Raw genomic sequence first — 23,199 nt, forward strand, 5'->3', positions numbered from 1 at the left:
GCGGCTCCACTTTCTTTCGTCTGCCCCTAGAACCCAAACATACCTTCTCTTTTTGGTCCCCTCTCTGGGTCCATTTTCTCTTCTCGCCCTTACCCCCTTTTTGGTGTTATCTTATTTCCTTCTCCTAAAGGTCACTTCCTTTCCCATAATTGATCCCGTTCACCTGCTAACTTTCCTCCCATCTCGTCCCCCTCAGGGCCTTCAGCCCGGTGTCACCTGATAATCCTTCCCCTCAAGAATGTTACCTGACTTGGGCCCTACCTCTCCTCCTCCCTTGGACATTTGTCCTTGTGATTACAGGAATGAGTTCCTGCCCAGGTCCTGTGGTCATTGGGGCATGACGATAATTGGCTTTTCAGTATTTCTCCATTCAGAGAACCTGTCTCTGCCCTGTTGCTTATCACTTTTCACGGGGTTAGAACTTCTCAGGATTATGCCCTTCTTAACCCAGAATGGTGATAAACCTCCTCCGCGGGGAGGAAATTAGATTTCAAGTCCAAGAAGTTTGTGAGTAATCGAATTGCTTTTTATACGTTTCCTATGATAACCATCTCCTCAACTCCTCTTCTGTCACGTTTTATGCCCCAAGGCTACTGCCATCCCATTTCCTAACTGTAGTGTAGCTTTCCTCAGGTGTCAATTACTTCCAATCTGAGTCTGAGGGAATATTGCTATTCATGTAGCCCTATCATTATTTTATTACCTTTGTTCATCCTAAATTCTAATTTCTTACTGCCTCCTCCAGGGAGCTACTTGTCTATTTTTTTACTATGAAAGCTTTGAAAGATACTGAACATTGTCCAAGAGAGGGAGTCTAGCTATTAATCATTTGCTAGTTATTTACTTCCAGGTACTTAATGCCCCAACCCTATTGTCTTTTTCTACCAACCAAAGGACTTATCATTTTTACCTCTTGCTTTCTCTTAGGCCCCCTCCCCCAATATTCTAGTTCAACTTCACAAGTTTGGAAAGAAAACTAATAAAGTGATGGAAACAGGAAGAAAATGTTTTGTGACCTAGAGGGTTGGGATGCTGAGTGTACTAAACAAAATTAAAATAATGACTCATTTCTTCCCACCTATTTCTAGCAAGACCAGGTGCTCCTATACTATCCTTTACAGTGATGTCCAGGCTGTCAGTAACTGCTTGTTTTTATCTGGTGAATACCTTTCTTCCCAGAAATACAGGGTTAATAGTAAATGACACCTCCTTTCCCTTTGGTGACTAAAGCAACCTTTCCCTATATTTTTTGGGGACAAGAATTGCCCCTCTAATTGGGGAGGGTTTTTTCGTAGAACTTAAGTTCTAGGGCCTATATTCCTTCTATTTTTGTATCTTTTTGTTTTTGTTTTGTTTCCATGGGTACTATTTGACCTTCTTCACCCAAATTCTAGCTATTTCTGTTGATTTATAGTGACTTCCATGACTTGTTAGTTTCTCAAATCTTGTAGAATTTTGAATGTGCTTTTTGTTTTATCTGATACAAATGTGTTTCACAAATTTGTGAAGTCTACTTAAAGTGATGTTGTAAGGTGAGAAACCTGAGGAAACTCAGCTTCTTTTCACCTGTTTTTTTGGTATGTTCATGGAGTGTGGCATATGCTGAGTGGATTTGGCTTGGAGTTGTTGATATTTGCTTTCGAGAGGGTGGAGCTGAACCAAGTTCTCTTTTTCCTTCTGAAGTGTTGCTCTTAACTCTTATCCTGCCATATTTTAAAAGCTAGGTATTACAGGTAGTAAGGAGAATTGCATTTGTAGATAGGGAATTGGAAGGTTTCCAGAAAAGTAGTGTAGCTTAACCCCTTAATTGCCAAGTATAATGTATCTGATGGCATCAGTATATTCTATCTTTCTTCATTGCTCTTTTTATGAGAACTCAGGAAAGGAGAGATGAGGAGGAACATTGCAATCTATTTCTCCTTGTGTCTGTGTATGTATATGTGGGTGGGTGGAGTGGGTGAGATTGCCAGTGTGCTTTTGTTACCCAGGGATTAGTTTTCTTGAACTACAGGCTAAAACCAAACTCAAAGCTCTTTCGCCTACTTCACCTTTTCTAAAGTGTGTGTCCTCTGGAACTCTATTAAGAATGTACTTTAAAGACTGGGGGTGTAGCTCAGTGGCAGAGCACTTGACTAAAATGTGCATGGCCCTGCGTTTGATCCTTAATACCCCCCCCCCAAAAAAAAAGTACTTTATAAAAGTGCATCATTTTGAACCAAGTGTGCTTGAATGTTATTTGCATTTAAGGGGTAGGAATCCCTTTAGTCGTTGCTACATACCTTTCTGGGCTCTAGGTTCTAAGTACAGATCAACTGATGAGAACACAGAACTTACATATTGCCTAAGACTGTTAGAGATGTTGGTGCAAGTGGCTTAAACCAGACTGTCTGATACTCCTCTTTTGGTTCTTTCTAAGTCTCTTTTCTCCCGGACCGTGAGCATATCTTTTTTTTTTTTTTTTTTTTTTTTTTTTTTTTTTGTACTGGAGATTAAACTCAGGGGTGCTTAACCACTGGAGCCATATCCCCAGCCCTTTTTCTTAACATTTTATTTTAGATGTAGGGTCTCGCTGAGTTGCTTAGGGCCTCACCAAGTTGCTGAAGATGGCTTTGAATTTGTGATCCTCCTACCTCAGCCTCCTGAGCTGCTGGGATTACAGGCTTGTGCATTACCATTCCTGGCAGCATATCCCTTCTTTAGTATTATATCAGTTTGTTTCAAAATTCGTTCAGGTAAAGGAAAATAAAAATTCTAAGTAAAGAGTGTTTTTGACTTTTTAGCACTGATGGATGGGTGTCAAATAGACTGATTACTGAATATATTTAAAAATAGTAAGTACAACCAAAATGTTAGAAGGCTGTAGAATATTCCTGCATTTAATAGAGTTCATCCTTCTTTACAATTGAGAAATTGATAGATGCTTTTTATATTTGATACTGGGAATTCAACCCAGGGACTACATCCCCAGCCTTTTTATTTTTTATTATGAGACAGGAGCTGGCTAAAGTTGCTGAGGGTCTCACTAAATTGCTGAGGCTGGTCTCAAATTTGCAATCCTCCTCCCTTAGCTTCTTGAATTGCTGGGATTACAGGCATGTGCTACCATGCCCAGCAAGAACTTGATAGATTCTAAGAGATAATATTGCTTCTTGATTCAACTAACTTTGTAAAACATGAATTTAAGAATGGGAATTAGAGAGAATAGATAATATAAGAATCTTGTTTAATTTTGGATGCCTGTGTTGAATTATTACTTGGCAGTTTCACACTCTTCTGAAAGCAAAGTGATAAGTGTAGACCTATGGCCAAAGTGAGAGCAGTTAAAGGTGAAGGATGCTGGGCAGAATTTTAACAAGATAATAGAAAATGCAGAGAATGATAAAGAAGTGGAATTGTCATGCAGATTCCTGTTCTTAAAACCTTTTATCCAGAAAGTGACAGAAAACCTAGAATAATGCAGAAAGCTTTGTACAAGTAATGTTTTTTGAAAGATGATGAACACAGGAAAGAGTTAGTTTGGAAAGAGGGAAGCCTATGGGAATATTACTGAGATGTTTGAGATGATAAAATGATAACCTTGAAAATTTCTGCTATTCTTCCTTCCTTGTCTTTTTCTTTAACTTTCTTTTCTTTTTTTTTTTTTTTTTTTTGGATACTGGAGATTGAACTCCGGAGCATTCAACTACGGAGCCACATCCTAGCCCTATTCTCTGTTTTGTATTTTATTTAGAGACAGGGTCTCACTGAGTTGCTTGGCACCTTGCCATTGCTGAGGCTGACTTTGAACTCCTGATCCTCCTGCCTTAGTTTCACAAGCTGCTGTGATTACAAATTTGTGCCACCATCCCCAGCTTCCTTCTGCCTTGTCTTTAAAGACAGTCCACACACAGGTCCACCTGGTATTGTTACATGTACTTTTTTTTTTTTAGTTGTAGTTGGACACGATATCTTTATTTTATTTATTTATTTTTTATGTGGTGCTGAGGATCGAACCTGGGGCCTCGCATGTGCTAGGCAAGTGCTCTACCGCTGAGCCACATCCCAGCCCTACGTGTACTTTTCACAAAAGAAATGCTCTCTCACAAGATGTAAGACTGTCTTACAATTGAGAGAGTAGGTAAATATTGGAGTATTTTTTAAAAAAGAACTGAAAGTTTGGTTTGGTAGTACATGTCTATAATCCTAATGACTTGGGAGACCCAGACAGGATTGCAATTTGTTTTTTAATATTTATTTTTTAGTTGTAGTTGGATACAATACTTTATTTACTTGTTTATATACTGTGCTGAGGATTGAATCCAGAACCTCACATGTGCTAAGCAAGCGCTCTATTGCTGAGCCCTCACTCCAGCCCCGGGATTGCAAATTTGAGGCTAACTGGGCAAATTAAGTAGACTGTGTCTCAAAATAAAATAAAATTGGATGGTAGCTCAGTGGTAGATTACTTGCCTTTCTTATGTAAGGCCCTTTGTTCAAATCCCCAGTACCACAAAAACCAAACAAAATAGCTGAAAATTTTATGAAAATTTTTTGAAAATTTCTGCTAATAGTGTGTGTTATAAAAGCTAAGAAAATAGTGATGAATGAGGAATGCTTTAACTTTGATGAGCATCTGGATCAGAACAGATAAATTTTATGTCCTGTATGATAAAATAACCTTTTGTTATCCCTGAGGGCCCTCAGTGTTTTTTGTAAATGGATTGTTAAGTTATTCTTAGGGAATATTATATTCTTATAGGAAAGTAATAGATGCCTAAAAGGTAAGATTTTATGCCACATATGAATTAGAGGAAAAGGTTGAAATCATGTTTATTAAAAACTACAAGGCATTATATTAGCAAGAAATACAAGACATTATAAAGAAATAGGGTTTTTATATGCATTTTATGTTTCAATAGCAGAAATCATTAATGACTACAAAAATCATTCCAATTTTGAAATGTAGTTTGTATTACTGTGTGTGTGTGTGTGTGTGTGTGTGTGTGTGTTTTGAGCCTTCTATTTTCAATCATTTATGTTTGAAAACAGTAAGAAAGAATATACCTCTTGCTATCAGCAAAGTGGCATTGGGTATTTGCCCTTACTTGGGGTGGGTTGAACCAAAACCACATACTCTCCTCTTCCCAGATGCCTGTCATCTCTCTTTGTTTTTATTCTTTGCCTCCTGATGTATGGGCTGGTTTAAGCACAACCAACCCCATGGAATCAGGGACAGTCAGAAGCTATTGACACTAAAATTTCTGAAGCTAAAATTGAAAAGTAAAGAATACACACACACACACACACACACACACACACACACACACACATATTGTGGGAGTACTGGGGGTGAACCCAGGGGTTTTTTACCACTGAACTATATCTCCAGACGTTTTATTTTTTATTTTCAGGTGGGGTTTCACTAAGTTGCCCCAGGCTGGTCTTGAACTTGTGATCCTTCTGCCTCAGCCTCCCAAGTTTCTGTGCAGTAGTATGCGTGGCAAAAAGAATTTTTTTTTTTTAGTTGTAGATGGATACAATATTGTTATTTCATTTATTTATTTTTATGTGGTGCTAAGGATTGAATCCAGTGCCTCACGTGTGTGAGGCAAGCCCTCTGCCACTGAGCCACAATCCCAGCCCACAAAAAGAATATTTTAATCATTGAACATATTTAACTATATTTTCTTGTCTCGGTTGTTAAAATTAGCGAACCCTTCTTAAGAAATTAAAAAATTACTAAAGGAAAAGATGAATATTTAGGCTGATATTTTAATGCATTTTACCACTGATTGCAGGATAACTAGTTGAATCATTGTTCTCTCAACTTTGAGATTCTTTCTTCCACTCAGTTTTACAGTTATGAATGGAGCCTTAAACTGTAGAATTGGAGGGGACCTTCATGTCATCAAACCCAAACACACACCAATGTAGCACTTTTTGCATTTGTAGCTTGGAAATATCAAGGGGCTAAGATGTAGAAATCAGATGAATACATGGACGTAGAGAAGCAGAAAGTTTAGATTCTATGTTTCTTTTAGTAAATTTTAGGATTGAAGAATAGCTGGAGTAGTAGGAAATGATTTTATAAGAGGAACAGGTACACTAAAAGCTTTGAGACTGAGAGGGAAAATTGAAGAAACCAGTTCTTTATTGCTTGGCTCTGTAACAATTAGGGAGAGTCAATTTTCCCTTTAAATATTGTTTAAATTCCTTTCCTTCAAAAGGCACATAAGCTAGGCACAGTGGTGCATACCTGTAATCCTAGCAATTTAATGAGGCTGAGGCAGGAGGATTGCATTTTTGAGGCACCAACTTAATGAGTCCCTGTTTCAAAACTTAAAAATACAAAGGGCTGAAGATGTAGCTCAGTAGTAAAGCACATCTGGATTCAATCTCTAGTACTAGGGGAGGGAGAGACTTAAGAGGGATGGAACAAACAGAGAAACAAAAGAAAATAAGCAAATGGAATTGAATTACTAAACACATGGGGGCTGGCACTTGCTTAGTATGTGCAGGCCTTGATTTTGAGCCCCCTCCCCAAAATAAGGCATTCTTAGATGGAAAATTGAAAAATTCCATCCTTGGTAGTTATATAACTAGTCCTTAGGCAGTATTAGTCCTTTGGGCATTTTATTAGGATAGCAAATACAGATAAGAATTTATGGTGTCCTGGATTATATATATTCTCATTCCTTTTTATTTCTGAGTAGTAATATTTTGTCATGGATTTATCATAGTTTGTTTATTTACCTATTGATGGACATTTGGGTTTTTTTACAGTTTTTTTATACTTTCTTTTTTTTAATGAACATTCATGGGCAAGTTTTTGTTTGGGCATATGTCTTCATTTCATTTTGGTAAATATCAGTGAGTGAAATGACTGGTTCATATGTTAGATCTATGTTTAATTTTTTTAAGAAATTGCCAAATTGTTTTCCAGATAAGTTGTTTTTCTTTACATTTCCAGTAGCAGTGTATAAGAATTCCTTGCCAACTCTTGTATGATCAGTTTTAAGTTTTAGCTATTCTAGTGGGTATGTGTTGGTATCTCTGTGACTTTAACTTGCAAGTCCCTAATGTTATTGAACATCTCTTCATGTCCTTATTTGTTCTTTGTATGTTTTTCTTGAAGACTCTATTCAAGATTTGTCCTCTAAATTTTTTTTTATTAAAGCCTAAATACAGGTCTTTGGTATATATGTATATTTTGCAAATACATTTTATTACTCTTGTGGTCTCCCACTTCATTTTCTTAACAATATATTTTGAAAGCACGAAAATATTTCATTTTGTTGACGTCTGATCTTTTTCATTTTTGCTTTTAATTTATTATTTCATATTCCAAAAAATCCACAGTCACTGAGATTTTTCTGTTTTCTTCTAGAGGTTTTATAATTTATTCCTTAAATTTACCTCTTTTCCACTGTTGAATTGTGAGTTATATCCTCTGTTTGCTTTGGGGTGTAAAATTTTTACCTATAGGCAAAACAACATTTCCGATACTTTTAGGATCTGGGACCTTTGGGATTCCATTTATCCTGGCTTGCTTTTATTTATTTATTTATTTAGCATTACAATTCTTAATACACCATTATACAATATTTATCATATCTCTGATTATATATAAGTTATGTTGACACCAAATTCACATCTTCATACATGTATTTTGTATAATGATGAGGGTCTCCTTTCACCATCCATGCTATTCCCCTTCTCCCTCCCTTTCCCTCCCACCCCTGTTCCCTATCTAGAGGTAATCCCTTGCTCTCCCTCCCAACCCCATTATGAGTCACCCCCCTTATATCAGAGAAGACATTTTTTAATATTACATAATAATAATCTTTTGTTTTCCTATATTTATTGTGCTATAGGTTGTATAATATCAGTCTTCTGATGTATAAATAACTGAGTATTCAGCTTCTTTATATATAAAGAAGATTAATTCTGTGCTGGGGTTGTGGCTCAGTGGTAGAGCACTTGCATAGTATGTGTGAGGCACTAGGTTTAATTCTCAGTACCAAATGTAAATAAATAAAAATAAAAGTTATTCAACAACTAAAAAAAAGATGATGATTAATTCTTTGCAGACTGGAAGGATAAGGAGTAACAATAACAACAGCAGTAACAACAGCAGTTGTTAAAAGCACGTTTATTGCATGCTTATCATATTTCTAGCATTCTGCTAAAGAGCTTTAGATTTGGTATTTTATAAATCTCTACATTGACCTCATAAAATAGATATTATTATCATTTTCATTTTATAGGTGGTTAAACTAGTATTTAATGAGATCAAGTAACCTGCTTGAGGATGTAGAATTAGTGACAGAGCTAGAATTCAAACTAGGTCTAGCTATTAAAAAATCCATATATTACTGGGTGCGGTGTCTCATGCGTGTAATTCCAGCAGCTCAGGAGGTTGAAGCAGGAGGATTGCAAGTTTAAAGCCAGCCTCAGCAATTTAGGGAGGCCCTCTCTAAATAAAATATAAAAAAAGGGCTGGGGATGTGGTTCATTGGTTGATTGCCCCTGGGTTCAGTCCCCAGTACCAAAAATCCTATATTGTGCCAGTTTGGTGGCACATGCCTATAATCCCAGAAACTCAGAAAGCTGGTGCAGGATTGTAAGTTGGAGGCCAGCCTGGGCAAATTATCAAGACCCTTCTCAAACTACAAAATTAAAAGGGTGGGGATGTACCTCAGTGGTAAAGGGTCCTGGGTTCAATCCCCACTACAGAAAACAAAACAAAATCCCAAGTTTATGCACTACATTGTAGTGACAGTTGACATGTGTCCTCTTTTTGTGCCTGTAATATAATAAAAAAGAATATTCACTGCTAGAAATTTCTTAGAAAATTTTGGTGCTGTCCCTTTTGAGTCCTTGGTCATCTATAGACTCCTAAAACTACAGAGTTCAGTTGGTGGGAAAGGAGTACTAGGTTTAAATGTACAAAGTGCATTGGCTAAATGCCTAAGTGCTTTTCATATTTAGTAATTTAGACTTTGAAGCTAGTAGAAGAATCTTAATTAAACCTTTCTTAAGCATTAAAAAGTAGCTGTTACAGTACATACAAAACCTGTCTTAACCCTAGTTCAGGAATTATTTACGCAGTTATAAGAATTATTATTTTTTAAATGTAGTCTTATCTCCTTTGTAAATAGAACAACTTCAGCAGCATCGCTTTTTAGGAGTTTTATTGCTAAGGTTGTCACTATAGTTAGTCCCTTTATATTTTTTTATTTGGCATTTGGTATTCTTAAAGATATCTCTTTTATTTTTTATTTTATTAGTTGTAGGTGGACATAATATCCTTTATTTATTTATTTTTATGTGGTGATGAGGATCGAATACAGTGCCTCACATGTGCTAGGCAAGTGCTCCACCACTGAGTTACAACCCCAGCCCTTAAAGAAAAGAAGCTCTGAAACTTGACTGTAAGAATTGCAAATGATTAGTAACTTCGGGGTCTCTTCTGAGTCTGGAAACAGCTGAAGTTTGTTCCTTAGACTTGGCAATTACTTGCCTGTGGTTAATAATTAAGGCATTACCACAGAAATCTAAGTACCTGAAACTAGAATTTTCTGTATGACTTGTAGTGAGGAAGAAAGAAGAGAGGTTTTTGTTTGTTTGTTTGCCTGCCTGATCTACCCTGGATCCAAAGGCTAATCAAGAAGTCATGTGGTTATTGCATCAGGTTCTTTTTAAGAAATCGTAATCTCAGCCCTCTTTATACCAGTAAGTTCTAAGAGAACTGGGTGTGGTGGTATGCTCTATAATCCCAGCTACTCAGGAGGTTGAGAGAGGAGGATCATTTGAGCCCCATGAGTTCTAAAACCAGCCTAGGCAACAGAGATCCTGTTTAAAAAAAAAAAAAAAAAATCCAGAAAGCTGTGAGAATAGACTTTAAATGCTGAAGAAATTCAGAGAAGTGAGGAAGTTTTTTGGAAATATTATTGAGTTAAAAGAAGACCTGAAATTCAGAATCGTAGAATGTTAGCGGTATAAAGAATCCGAATTTATTTGTTTCCTTTCCATCTCTCTCTTTTTTTGTGTGCATATGGTACTGGGGATTGAATGCTCAGGTGCTTCTATTACTGAGTTACACCCCCAGCTCTTTTATATTTTTTATTTTGAGACAAGTTTTTGTTAAGGTGTCAAGGCTGACTTCAAATTTACAACTCTTTTGCCTCAGCCTCTTTGGTATATAGTGGTACATGCTGCATGTACCACTAAACCTGGCAAGAAACCTAAAATTACTTAATTTAACCTGTTTATAAATTAAGAAATGTTAGGGGGCTGAAGTTGTGGCTCAGTGTAGAGTGCTTGCCTAGCACTCAAGGGCATTGGGTTTGTTCCTCAGCACCACATAAAAATAAAATAAAGATATGATGTTCACTTAAAACTAAAAAATAAATTTAAAAAATATTTAAAAAAAAAAAAGAAATGTTAGGGCTGGGGTTGTGGCTCAATGGCATAGCACTTGCCTCGAACATGTCAGGCACTGAGTTCAATCCTCAGCACCACATGAAAATAATAAAATAAAGATATTGTGTCCATGTATAACTAAAAAAAATGTTTAGAAGAAGAAGAAATGTAAGCCTCCAAAATGATCTATTCAAATTTATAGCTAGACCTAGAACTAAACTCTTTATCTCCCACTCTCTGTGCAGTATTCTTTCCATATATTGCTGCTTAGTTGTGTCTTTGCTACTAATTAACCTTATATGAACTCTGGGCAAGTCACTTTGTTTTCCTTTTTTTTTTGTAAAATTAGAGATTATCATGAATCTTCTCCAAGGTCTGAGCTAATGCCCTAATTCTATGAATGACCCAAATATAATTGTTTGAAGTTTCAGATAGCTTAATAGAAGTTGGGGGATATGATCCGCAGAGTAGAGAGAGAAGGCTTTTGTGAGGTGAGGTAGGGAAGAGTGTGAACTGAGACTGAGTTTTGAATGTTTGGTGGTACTGAAGAGGAATGGCCTGATTACAGCAATCATAAGGATTAATGGGACTTCAAGAGATTATTGTATCCCGGCAAGGGCTTTTAGGTTCCCTTTCTATAAAATCCTGTAGAAAAAAGGACAGAAAACTAGCACTTTGTAGCTTGTAATGCATATTGATATCAGTGTTGGGACATGTGATGTGTGGTGGTGACAGTAAGTAAACTAGGATTATCTAAGAACATGAATAGATTAGTGTTAATGTCAGTGTTCTAGCAAATCATTTCTGCTACCAAGACACGGAGTTAAGCTTGTTTGATTTCCAGTCTTTATCAATTTTGATACATTTATCTTTTCAGATTTTTAGAGATCTAGATTGTAAAAATATCAAAGATATAAAACCAAATTGTGGTCACAGGTGGGTAAGTGGTAGAAACAATCTGAGCCTGTCTTTGGTCCTTATTTTTTCTTCTAAACATTTCTCCAATACAGTGTAGTTTAGCTTTTGGTTGCATGCTTATTTATGAAGACTTTTTTGGTGGGCAGGGAGGTACTGGGAATGGAACTCAGAGGTGTTCTACCACTGAGCTACATCCCCAGAGTTTAAAAAAAAATTTTATTTCATTTTTTAAATTTTAAGGTAAAAATCTTGCTAAATTGCTCAGGCTATCCTTAAATTTATAATCCTTGTGCCTTAGCTGCCTCATTAACTGTGATTACAGGTGTGTGCTTGGCTTCTTTAGACATTTCTGAATAAAATATATATATATTTATATCTTGTTTTGGGGCCTTACCTCCTCCTAGCTTATAAGGTTCTTGAGAGCAATGGTAGTATTTAGCTTATGCCAGCAGTATTCATTTGTGTACTTTAGTTTCACTGTTAGCCTTAGGAATCTTGAGATTATTTTCAAGGCTCTTCATTTACGTGGTCTAATTTAGGGGATTGACAGTTTTGAAAATATCAGTCCCCTCTAACCAAGGTAACTATGGGGCAGAGAGAATTAGTATTATTACTACCCTGACCATAAAAGATCTTTGTGAGAAAAAATTATTATTCATCTCTAGAGATAGTATGTTAGTTTTGACTTAATGAAGTTAAGTTAAATTTCTTAATGAAGAAACAAGTCTGTAGGATTAAAAATCTCTGCATTATTTTATATAGTGCAAGGCTGCCAACTTTTACTATTATAAACAGGACAGTATTTGACCTAGTGCTCTAGAGATTATTAACATACATTTAAAGTGCATAATCACTAAATCTCCATGTATTTGAATATATTAGTATCGTAGTCTTTCATGGGCATAGAAAGGTTTACATAAAATATTAAATAAAGAAGACAAGAATGAATCTCAAGTCCTCAGGATATGTGTGAATCTCCACAAAAAATGATGGTGGTAGCTGGTGCACTGTTTTTTTTTTCCTTAAACCCACACACCCTCTAAGCTGTAGCATTCTCTCAACTCTTGAATTTGGCCATTGAGGCAGATGGTTTTAGATTATTCTAAAATTATTTTATCTTCATGCAGCTTATAGAAATATTTTAAATTTTGTTAGTGTTTTTGAAAGATATATGTGTCAAGGTTGCCCAGGCATAGAGGTCTCTAGTGATTTCTTGATTCTTGTATTTTAAAAAGATGGGAGTTGGTCTTAGCTGGCAGCTCATTGCATCTGCCAGGGCTTGTTCGTTACTTACTTGTAGGCCCGTGGGTGACGTCTGTTTCCTGTGATTGAAACCACAAGAAGAAGTGGTGAAAAGCCACTGCAGGATATGTATTATCAGGCAAGCAGTAGGCACTAGTTCTGCCCTCAAAAAGAGCAGAAGTAACTAAGTACAGTCTTTAAGGGGTCTGAAGAGCCCCTGGAAATGATCTGATCCAACTTCCTTACAAAGGCCTAGCGGTATTAAGAGGTATTACATTGCTCAGAGTTGAGCTAGGTTTTAGACTCCACTATTTAATATTCTGCCCTAAATTTTGTAACTCTGCCCTGTTAGAGTATTTCTTAAAAGAAGTACTACTGGAAAAGAGTAAATACTGGTGGGAATTTGAGTATAGGAATTAGATGATGTTTTGCTTTTAGATGATTTTTTGTGTTTTTATATGAAAAGATGCACTACATTTCCCTTTTACTTCCTTTTTCTGTGGTATTGAACTTGGGGTGCTTTACCACTGAGCTACATTCTCAGCCCTTTATTATTATTATTGTTGTTGTTGTTGTTATTATTATTTTTGATACTAGGATTTGAACTCAGGGGCACTTAACCACTGAACTACATCTCCAGCCTTATTTATTTATTTATTTATTTATTTATTTATATTTTTATTTTTTAAACAGGATTTTCACTAAGTTGCTTAGGGCCTTGCCAAATTTCTGAGGCTGGCTTTGAACTTAGGCTCCTCCTGCCTCAGTCTCCTGAGCTGCTGGGATTTCAGGCATGTGCCACTACACCTGGCCTCTTTTATTTTTTTATTGTGAAATGGGGCCTTGCTAAGTTGCTGAGGCTAGCTTTGAACTTGTGATCCTTTTGTTTCAACTTCTCAGGTCACTGGGATTACAGGAGTATGCCATTGTGCCTAGTCATACATATATTTTCAAAAAAATATTTAAGAACTCCAAATTTCTGTTTCTCATTTTTATTTCACATAGTATTTGAATATTCTGGTCATTATTTTACAATTGCTATTATAGGTTACACTTGTTTTCTGCTTTTAGTGTCATAAACACTTTCCACTTTTCTAAACTTTGAAAATTTCTATTTTTATTTGAAATGGAAATGTATATTATATCATAAAATGATACCTTTTTTAAAAAAAGAAAATGTTGAAATATATAAAAACAATCTATCTATCTCTCTCTTCCCCTAGAAATTGGAGTTACTTTAAATAGAACCCAAAAAACCAAACTTGATACCTGGAGCCTAAGTACTATGGTATGAAATTCTGTATGTGCTTGTGTTAGAATATTACACTTCAACATAGTATGATTACTGGAAGCATTAGAAGGATAGGATGTTAACTGTGGCTTATATTTCTGATGAAGAGGAGTAATGCAATTTTATTTCATCTATGTACTCTACCTCCTCTCTCCCCACTAAGATTTTCTCATAATAAAATCTTTTCCTGGATTTGTACAAGGCCAGAAAATATTTACTGTAATTTCATAAGATCAGTTCTGGCTTTTTGAGTAGCAATATACTTTTGGATTAGTTAAGCTGTTATCAGTAGGCTATGATTATTCCTAGGTATTCAGGAATGGTGTGTGGATAGGAAATAAAGAGGCAAAACCATCATTTAGAAATAAAAGGAGTTTGGAAATGGAATTTAATACAGACTACCCTTATACTTGTTGCCTGCTTGTAGAAGTGATAGCAACTACAGAAACTTCCTGTCTGCTAGGCTTTGGGTGTGTCACACACGTGCCCACCCATGAGGAAGAATAGATGTCCTGCTACTCACATCATAACATGGGAGGAGAAGACAGTTGCTACGGTGATTGGGAAACAGCATTCCTGAGTCACTGACTATTTCTAAATGAATGGACAACACCCCTTTTTTTAAAGGAGCAATCACAATCTTCTCCAAGCTCAGGCAGTGAACAAGCACGGTATTCAGAGTTGAAGATATATGTTGAAAGTTTGGAAAAATAGGTGAATGTTATTTTATTTTCTGTGTAAGTCTTTATCAGAAACTTAGGATATTTGAAAGGAAGGAAGTTTTGCTTACTGTCCTCTCACCAAATGACAGAATACATGTACAGGCTTTTACTCCTACCTAGAAGCAAAGAAGATTGGTATGTCTGTCTGACACGTGTAGGAAATTAGGATTTTCGAGACTCTGAGCACTTTCTTCATTGACAACTTGTTTTCTTAATCCATTAGTGCCTTATAGTATGAAGGGCAGGCACTGTAGACCTGTAGGAGACATGCAGTGTCTCTGGTATGGTTTCCACCTGTTCCCCTATAGTGGAATAGTGAAACTGGAGTGGCTTTTTTTTTTTTTTTAAACCAGGGATTAAACTCAGGGGTGCTTAATCACTGAGCCACATCCCTAGCCCCTTTTTATATTTTATTTAAAGACAAAGTCTCATTGAGTTGCTTAGGACCTCGCTAAATTGCTGAGGCTGGCTTTGAACTCGTTATCTTCCTGCCTCAGCCTCCCCAGCTGCTGGGATTACAGGCATGCACCAGCACACCTGGCCCCCTTTCCTTTTTGTGTGTTGGCTACCAACTTTCCAGGATACAGTCTAGCCAAACTAGGGCCTTAAGATGAACTGAGCTGTAGGCAAGAAGTTACTTTTTCCTTTTCCTCAGAGATTTTGCCCTCTTGGACCACTAGAGAAATAATTTGGGCCCGTTAGAGAATCAACTGCTAATATTAAGATAGTTTCCCTTCATTTTAATTATGATTGGAAAATGAGGTTTATTGTAAACCAACAGTTTTTGACAGTTGTGAAGGAAATTGAGTTTGTTGCTTTGAATTTATAAGCAAATTATTTCAGTTTGTGATTGACATGGGCTACTGCCTAGGATCTTTTAAAAAGAAGTCGTAATGAGGAATGAAAGATCTTGTTATGTCTGATTATGTTCCCTTTTATTGCTTCTTGTATGAATTCTAATTAATTTATTATCTATTCATCCTTCTTAGCTTTATCAAAGCATAGCTGACATGAAAATTACATGTTTATGAAATACATGTAGGTTTTGTGAAGCTAAAAAGTTTTACTCTTCAGTGCTGAGTTTAGCTGTTTGGCTGCTGAGGCAGTGTGGAACCTTGTGCATGAGCTGCTTGAGTTTTACCTACTCCTTTAGCACTTTTTCCTCAGTGGTCATGGAGAACATGAGTCTAGGTTGTTTCCAATTCTGGCAATTGCTAGGTAATTTTTTGACTTTTCCCCCTTAAACACATTTTGTTTTTCTATCTTTTTAGTCCACATTTTTCAATTTCTGGTCATTTTTTGTCTTTGTTTTTCTTGAGGTGCCATTTTTTTTCCTTTTCTTTTGAGGTGAGTACTCCAACTCTATACAACCTCTGTTTAGACTGTAGGCACCAATAAGTAGTGATATCAGAACCTGGTTTCTCTGTAAATGGTAGATGAGATAAGATATTGATTCATTTGCCTTTCGTCTTAGGGCATTCTAAGAAAATGGAAGGGAAAGCTTTTATCTGAACTAAAGGTATCCATTATTTTCTTCTCTCCGGTTCTAATTGACTTTTGTGTAAGGAGTGCGAATTGAAGAGGTAGATGAGCCAGTTTTAGTGGTCCCACCATAAGTTATTTAACTTTTACAAAGTGCTTTGAAAAACAAAGTGCTTTATATCTATTTTATTATTTATTATTCTTAGTAGTCCTATGAGATTATGTATTCCTAAAGGAAGGAAGATTGAAAATGTGGTAGACTAAAAACAGCTTACCTTGTTTTACTGTCCTTCAGTGGAAATGTGGTCCATTTTGTGGCAAAACTAGATTAGGACTCATTGGTAATTGAATACAAGTCCATGTTGCAACCCCAATTGCCTCATTATATTAAGGAACTGAATATCAGTCCTATGATAGAATAAATGAATCAAAGCTGGACCCAGATCTCTTTTCTGTATGATTCTGGATAACAGACGCTTTACCTGTCTTTCCTGGGTAGAGGTATTAGGATTTGAAAGGAATCTGTTGTTGACTGCAGTGACACTTCCCATTTTATTCATTGGTAGGTTTTGTTCTTTCTTGAGGGCTTATTAATTTTCAAAGGATTTGGAGACTCCTATAGGTGACATGCTGTCCCATAATTGAATATTTTCTTCAAGAACTCTTAAATATGCCTTGTGGGCTGAGATCAGGGTGGTTTCATTCTTAGAGAAAGGCATTAGTCTTTTTTCCCCCCCATTTTAAATGTGTTTATTTAATTCAGAATTTTTTCCCATTTTATTTTTTGTTTGATGTTTCTATTTTGTTTGTTTTAGTTTTCTGTACCAGGGATTGAACTCAAAGGTGCTTTACCAGTGAGCTACATCCCTCAGTCTTTTTATTTTTTTATTTCAAGACAGGATCTTGCTAAGTTGCTCAAGCTGGCTTTGAACTTGCAATCTTCCTGCTCCAGCCTCTGTCACTGGGATTACAGGCATGCTCCACCATTCCTGGCTTCCCACTTTTTTTTTTTTTTTTTTTTTTTTTTGGTGCATTATAGTTGTACATACTGATGGGATTTGTTGTTAAACATTCGTAAGTGTACAAAATACTCAATATGACAATATAATTTGGCCATTTTCACTTCCCCAAGTGGTATTCAACTGTCTTGGTAATCCATTCAGCCAAGAACTCAGCTATAATTGGAATATTCTGATATGTTATCCTGAACTAGATATTTATAAAGTATTGAGATGTAGGCTTGCAGTTGTGGGCTTATATTTCCCCTTTGCTAGCTACATGGTTCGTGGAATTACTGGCCATCATTACCTGTACTTCTGATGCTCAGTGATAAAGTTGGAAACACTTTTTGCTATGTAATATACTCTGTTCAGAGTAATATTTAGCCATATTCTCTTATTAGATCCCTGCTAACCTCCCTGCTGCTAAGAACACGAAATAATTACCTTTTACTTGGCTACGGTGAGCATCCTGTGCCAAGAGACTGTTCTTTTTCTGGTCCTTCCCCTTCCCCACCAGTGTTGGGCATCAAAGGTAAGGTTATGCTAGGCAGGCGCTATACCACTGAGCCACATCTCTAGCCCTATGCCTTTTAAGAAATCTATTTATTTATTTATTTATTTATTTATAGAGTGAAAAGTTAAAGATCTTGGAAATTCAAGTAAAGGTGAATCAGTTCCTTAGAGGAAGATTCTTATAGCCTTGAGTTCACAGTTGATACACTTCAGTTACTAGGCAAACAAAGAACCTCTGTCCAGAAGACTGCCAAGTTTGTCCCATTGGCCCATTTTTTAAAAACCAAAGTTTTAATACATATCACCATTGAAGTTCATTTACATTTATTATTTTAATAATTGATCAGGATGTGATCAATTATTAAAATAATAATTTTAATAATTATTAAATAATTAAATTAATAATTAAACTCAATGAGTTTAATTAGTTCTCACATACCTTGGGGTCCTTTGACTTTGTTGTTTCTGTTTCTTATAAACTATAAATTGTCTAGAAAGTATTTAATTTCCTATAGATGGTAACCAAAAGATTTATCTTACCACACATTACATTAGGATGTGGTAATTGAATCAGAACCTGAATTATTGTCTGGATGGAGAGTGAAGTGATAGCTTTTCATTTTTATGTTGATTTAGTGTACAGCAGTATCCTGCCAAGTGTATTTATATTACAAGTGTATTTATATGCAAACTGTTACTTTTGTGGCAGAGTACCTTTGAGTAGTTTGTGTTGATTTAAATGAGATTTGATAAAACTGAGAATCTTTTAAAAAAGATGAAACTCCTTAATAAATGCAATTCTGTAAAGCTCTTTACTTATACACCTAGTCACCTTTAGACATTTATCTACTGATCTAAGTCTGTTAAATAAAAAATTCTGTAGAAAAATGCTGTGCTTTTACAAATAATTAATTGCACATAGTGAAAGATTATTCTAAAAATTGTTATGACAGGCTGAGGTTATGGCTCAGGGGTAGAGTCCTTGCCTAGCATGTGTGAGGCACTGGGTTTGATCCTCAGCACCACATAAAAATAAAATAAAAGGTATTGTCTTTTAAAACTTTTAAAAATATTTTAAAAAATATTCAGTCACAAGCAAAAATCTGGACCGATGTGGAAAAGGCAATGTTGTTACTGTCAGATGGAGGCCTCCAGGAGAAGAAAAACTGAATACTGTCTTGGGAGTCATAGACTGACTTTAGGTTGATTCTAAAGATAAGAACTCCTTCTGAGGAAGGACATCAGTGGACTAGGTCATGAGTGGACTAGGGCTCTCCAAAGTCAAAACATCTGGCAAGGGGCTGGGGATGTGGCTCAAGCGGTAGCGCGCTTGCCTGGCATGCGTGCGGCCCGGGTTCGATCCTTAGCACCACATACAAACAAAGATGTTGTGTCCGCCGAGAACTAAAAAATAAATATTAAAATTCTCTCTCTCTCTCTCTCTCTCTCTCACTCTCACTCTCACTCTCACTCTCACTCTCTTTTAAAAAAAAAAAAAATCTGGCAAGGCCACAGAGAGGGCCAACTACTGTGGCCCTTGAACTATAGAGCAGGAATGTGATTGGGGAGTACATTGCTCTGTATTTTATGCTTCTAAGCTCACCATGGCTACCCTTTAACTTTCCTTAATAAGTCAAAGCAGAAAAATTCTGTGGGGATAATGAGTATCTTTGACAGTCCAGGTAATAAAGCAAAGACCAAAAGAAGCTACTAACATATGGTCCCAGACAAAACAAGAATTTGGGTCAGGTTCACCTAGGTATTGTCAATTTAAAAAGTCAGAACAAAAGCAAATGTTGAGGGGCTGGGATTGTGACTCAGTGGTAGGGTGTGTGTGTGTGTGTGTGTGTGTGTGAATAATATGTATATATGTATGTATGTATAAAAGGCAAATATTGAGCCCGGTGTGGTGGCACACACTTATAATATCAATGGCTTGGGAGGCTGAAGCTGGAGGATCAGAAGTTCAAAGCCAGCCTCAGTAATGGCAAAGCACTAAGCAACTCAGTGAGACCCTATCTCTAAATAAAATATAAAATAGGGCTGGGGATGTTGCTCGGTGGTTGAGTGTCCCTGAGTTCAATCCCCGGTACCCCCCCCCCAAAAAAAAAAAAAAAAAGAAAAGAAAAGAAAGGTCTGGCCCAAGTATCATTGCTTCATTTTATTTAGTTTAGTTTAGGTGCTGGAGAGTGAACCCGGGACCTCCTGTGTCCTAAATCCATCTTCTAGTACAGAACTACCGCAGAGCCCATTGATTACTACATTTTAGCAGGTTGCTCTCTGCTTTGCATAGTGCAGTCATCCTGGAATCCTTATGCTGGGGATTTATTTTACCTCTCTCCATGTGTTAGGTGTCCTGTTTTCTGTATTTTAAGTCTTCTGCTTTCATGGTTTGCACCTTCATTTTGGTGGCATATTCTACAATAGCTGGGAGTACGTGGGGGATAAGCCTTTTTAAAGCTTAAGTGTCTGAAAATGGCTATTCTGAAATCATATTTGGTTGATAATTTTGAGTGAGTATAGAATTATAGGCTGGAAAATTTTTTTTTTGGTGGTATTGGAACTGGAGATTGAACCTAGAGGCCTTCTAGCCATGAGTTACACCCTGGGCCTTTTATTTTATTTTTTTGAGACAGGGTATTCCTAAATTACTGAAGCTGGCCTCAAATTTAAAATTATGCCTCAACCTCCTCCCTCAGCCTCCTGAGTTGCTGGGATTAGAGTCATGTGCTAGCACAGCCAACTTTGTTTATTTTCTTCTTCAAAGGCCTCATTCCGTTGTCATTGAACCATTGGTGGTATTGTTAAGAAATCCAGAGCTGCTCTGACTCCTGTTTTCATCCTTTTGTGGGTTTTTAAATGATTTTCTTTGCTTTTCCAGTATTTTGAAATTTCACCCCTGTAGGCCTTTGTGTAATCTTCTTTTATCCTTGTTCTTCAGAACTGGGAAATTTAGTTTATTTCCTTGATAACTTGCTCCTGTTTTATTTTCTCTTATGATTTGGATATTGGACTTCCAAAACTGATCTTTCAGTTTTCTTTTCTCTTATTTTTCATCTCTTTCTTTTTTGTTGTACTTTTTGGGCAGATTTCTTCAATTCTTTTCTTCCTACCCTATAATTTGAGTTTTAATTTGTTTTCATATTTTCAATGTCTAGAGATGCTTTATCCTCTGAATGTTTCGCTTGTGGAATTAATGATTTTTTTAAAACTTTATTTCTCCTTGTATAGTCTTTATATGGCAAATTGCCCCTCCACACACACACTCTTTCTTATGTTAGGAGCTTTCCTCAGATGTCTAATATCTTGGGTTACTTGTTAAAGCAGAATAAGGGCCTAAACACCAGATTGGAAACTCTGAATGAATGGATAGGATTTGTTGGCTGTGTACTTTACTGTAGGGCAGCATTCTTTAACCTTTACAGATATTTCCCATATGGCCCCTGCTCCTGTGTATGATAGCCTCCCCCTTTATCTACATCCCTATTAGAGTGCTACGTTTGTTAAAATTGATGAGCATATATTATGATATCATGACCATACTAGGGTTCATTCTTGGTATTATACATTCTAATTTTTTAAATAAATTTTTTTATATTTATTTTTTAGTTATAGGTGGACACAATATCTTTATTTTATTTTTATGTGGTGCTGAGGATCGAATCCAGTGTCTCACGCATACTAGGCGAGTGCTCATCCTCTGAGCTACAATCCCAGCCCGGTATTATACATTCTATGGGTTTGAATAAATATGTATTTTATTATATAGAGTATTTTCACTGCCTTAAAAGTTCTCGGGTACTTTTTGCATTCATCCTTCTTTCCTTACCCTTGCAACCACTTTATACTGTTTCCATAGTTTTGCCTTTCCCAGAATGTCATACAGTTGGGATCATACAGTTTATAGTTTTTTCATGTCGGCTGCTTTTACTTAGTAATTTACATTTAAAATTCCTTAAATGTCATTTTATGGCTTAATAGTGCATTTCTGTTTAGGACTAAATAACACCCCATTGTCAAAAGACAGTGTACCACAGTTTATTTATTGATTCACCTTCTAAGGAAATCTTGGTTACTTCTAAGTTTGGGCAATTACAAATATATAAAACTATATTATAAGTATTTGTGCAGTTTTTCTGTGTAGACATGTTTTAACTCTTTTGGATAAATAAATACCAAGGAGCTTGATTGCTGGGTAGTATAGTAGAATATGTTTAGTTTTATAAGAAGTTGCCAAACTGTCTTCCAAAGCACTTCTACAATTTTGCATTTCCTTTAACAATAAGTGAGAATTCTTTTTCCACATCCTAACCAGCTTTTGGTGTTAATTAGTATCCTGAATTTTGGCCATTGTAATAGATTTGTGAGGTATCTAATTGTTTTGATCTGAATTTCCCTTATGGCATATGAAGTGAAACATCTTTTCATGCTCATTTTTTGTTCTTTGTATATCTTTGGTGAGGTGTCTGTAAGGTAGTTGACCCTCTTTTCTAATCGGGTTGTTCTCTTATTGTTGAGTTTTAAATTCTTTGTATATTTTGGATAATAGTTCTTTATCAGATGTGTGTTTTGTGAAAATTTTCCCCCAGTCTAATGGCTTGTCTTCTCATTCTATTAACATTGTCTTTTGCAGAACACTATTTTTTAATTTTTCCCCTCAAAGAGGCAGATATCCCAGTAGCTTTAGCAAAAACCAACTTAACATCATCTTGTCAGTCTCGGCAACTTAGGGAGACCCTGTTTCAAAACTAAAAAGGACTGGGCTGGGTTGTGGCTCAGAAGATGAGCACTCGCCTTCCATGCATGAGGCACTGGGTTTGATCCTCAGCACCACATAAAAATAAAATAAAGCTATTGTGTCCATCTATAACTAAAAAATATTTTTAAAAAAATTAAAAAGGGGGCTGGGGATGTGGCTCAAGCGGTAGCGCGCTCACCTCGCATGCGTGCGGCCCGGGTTCGATCCTCAGCACCACATACCAACAAAGATGTTGTGTCCGCCGAGAACTAAAAAATAAATATTAAAAATTCTCTCTCTCTTTCTCTCTCTCACTCTCTCTCCTCTCTCACTCTCTCTTAAAAAAAAAAAATTAAAAAGGACTGGGGATATAGATCAGTGGTAAAATACCTCCTGGGATTGAACTCCTGGGATTCAAGCCCAGTACCAAAAAAAAAAAAAAAAAGAAAAAGAAAAATGAAAGACTACCTTTGCTGCTGCTGCTGCTTTTTAAAAAATTTTTTTAGTTTTAAGTGGACACAATATCTTTATCTTACATTTACATGGTGCTGAGGATCGAACTCAGTGTCTCAAGCATGCTAAGTGAGCATTCTACCCTGAGCCACAACCCCAGCCCCTTACCTATGCTTCTTTATATTGACTTTGCTTCTTTGTCAAAGGTTAGTTGATTATATGTGGGCCTATTTTCTGGACTCTTTATTCTGTTCCTTTGATCTGCTAGTTGTTGAGATTTGTTTTTGCCAATCATACTTATTTTGGTGGAAGAGGTACTGGGGATTGAACTCAAGGACTCCAGACCACTGAGCCACATCCCCAGCCCTATTTTGTATTTTTTATTTAGAGACAGGGTCTTACTGAGTTCCTTAGCCTCCTCGCTGTTGCTGAGGC

At 36.4% G+C, this 23,199-nt stretch overlaps 1 protein-coding gene across 1 annotated transcript in view; it reads left to right on the forward strand.

Moving 5' to 3' along the window:
- The window catches only part of DIAPH1 (diaphanous related formin 1), a 95,794-nt gene that overhangs the window by 633 nt on the left and 71,962 nt on the right, over positions 1-23,199 (forward strand). The gene's annotated exons all lie outside the window — the stretch shown is intronic.

Source organism: Spermophilus citellus (genome assembly GCF_964194105.1).
Source record: "Spermophilus citellus genome assembly, chromosome: 1".
NCBI lineage: Eukaryota > Metazoa > Chordata > Mammalia > Rodentia > Sciuridae > Spermophilus > Spermophilus citellus.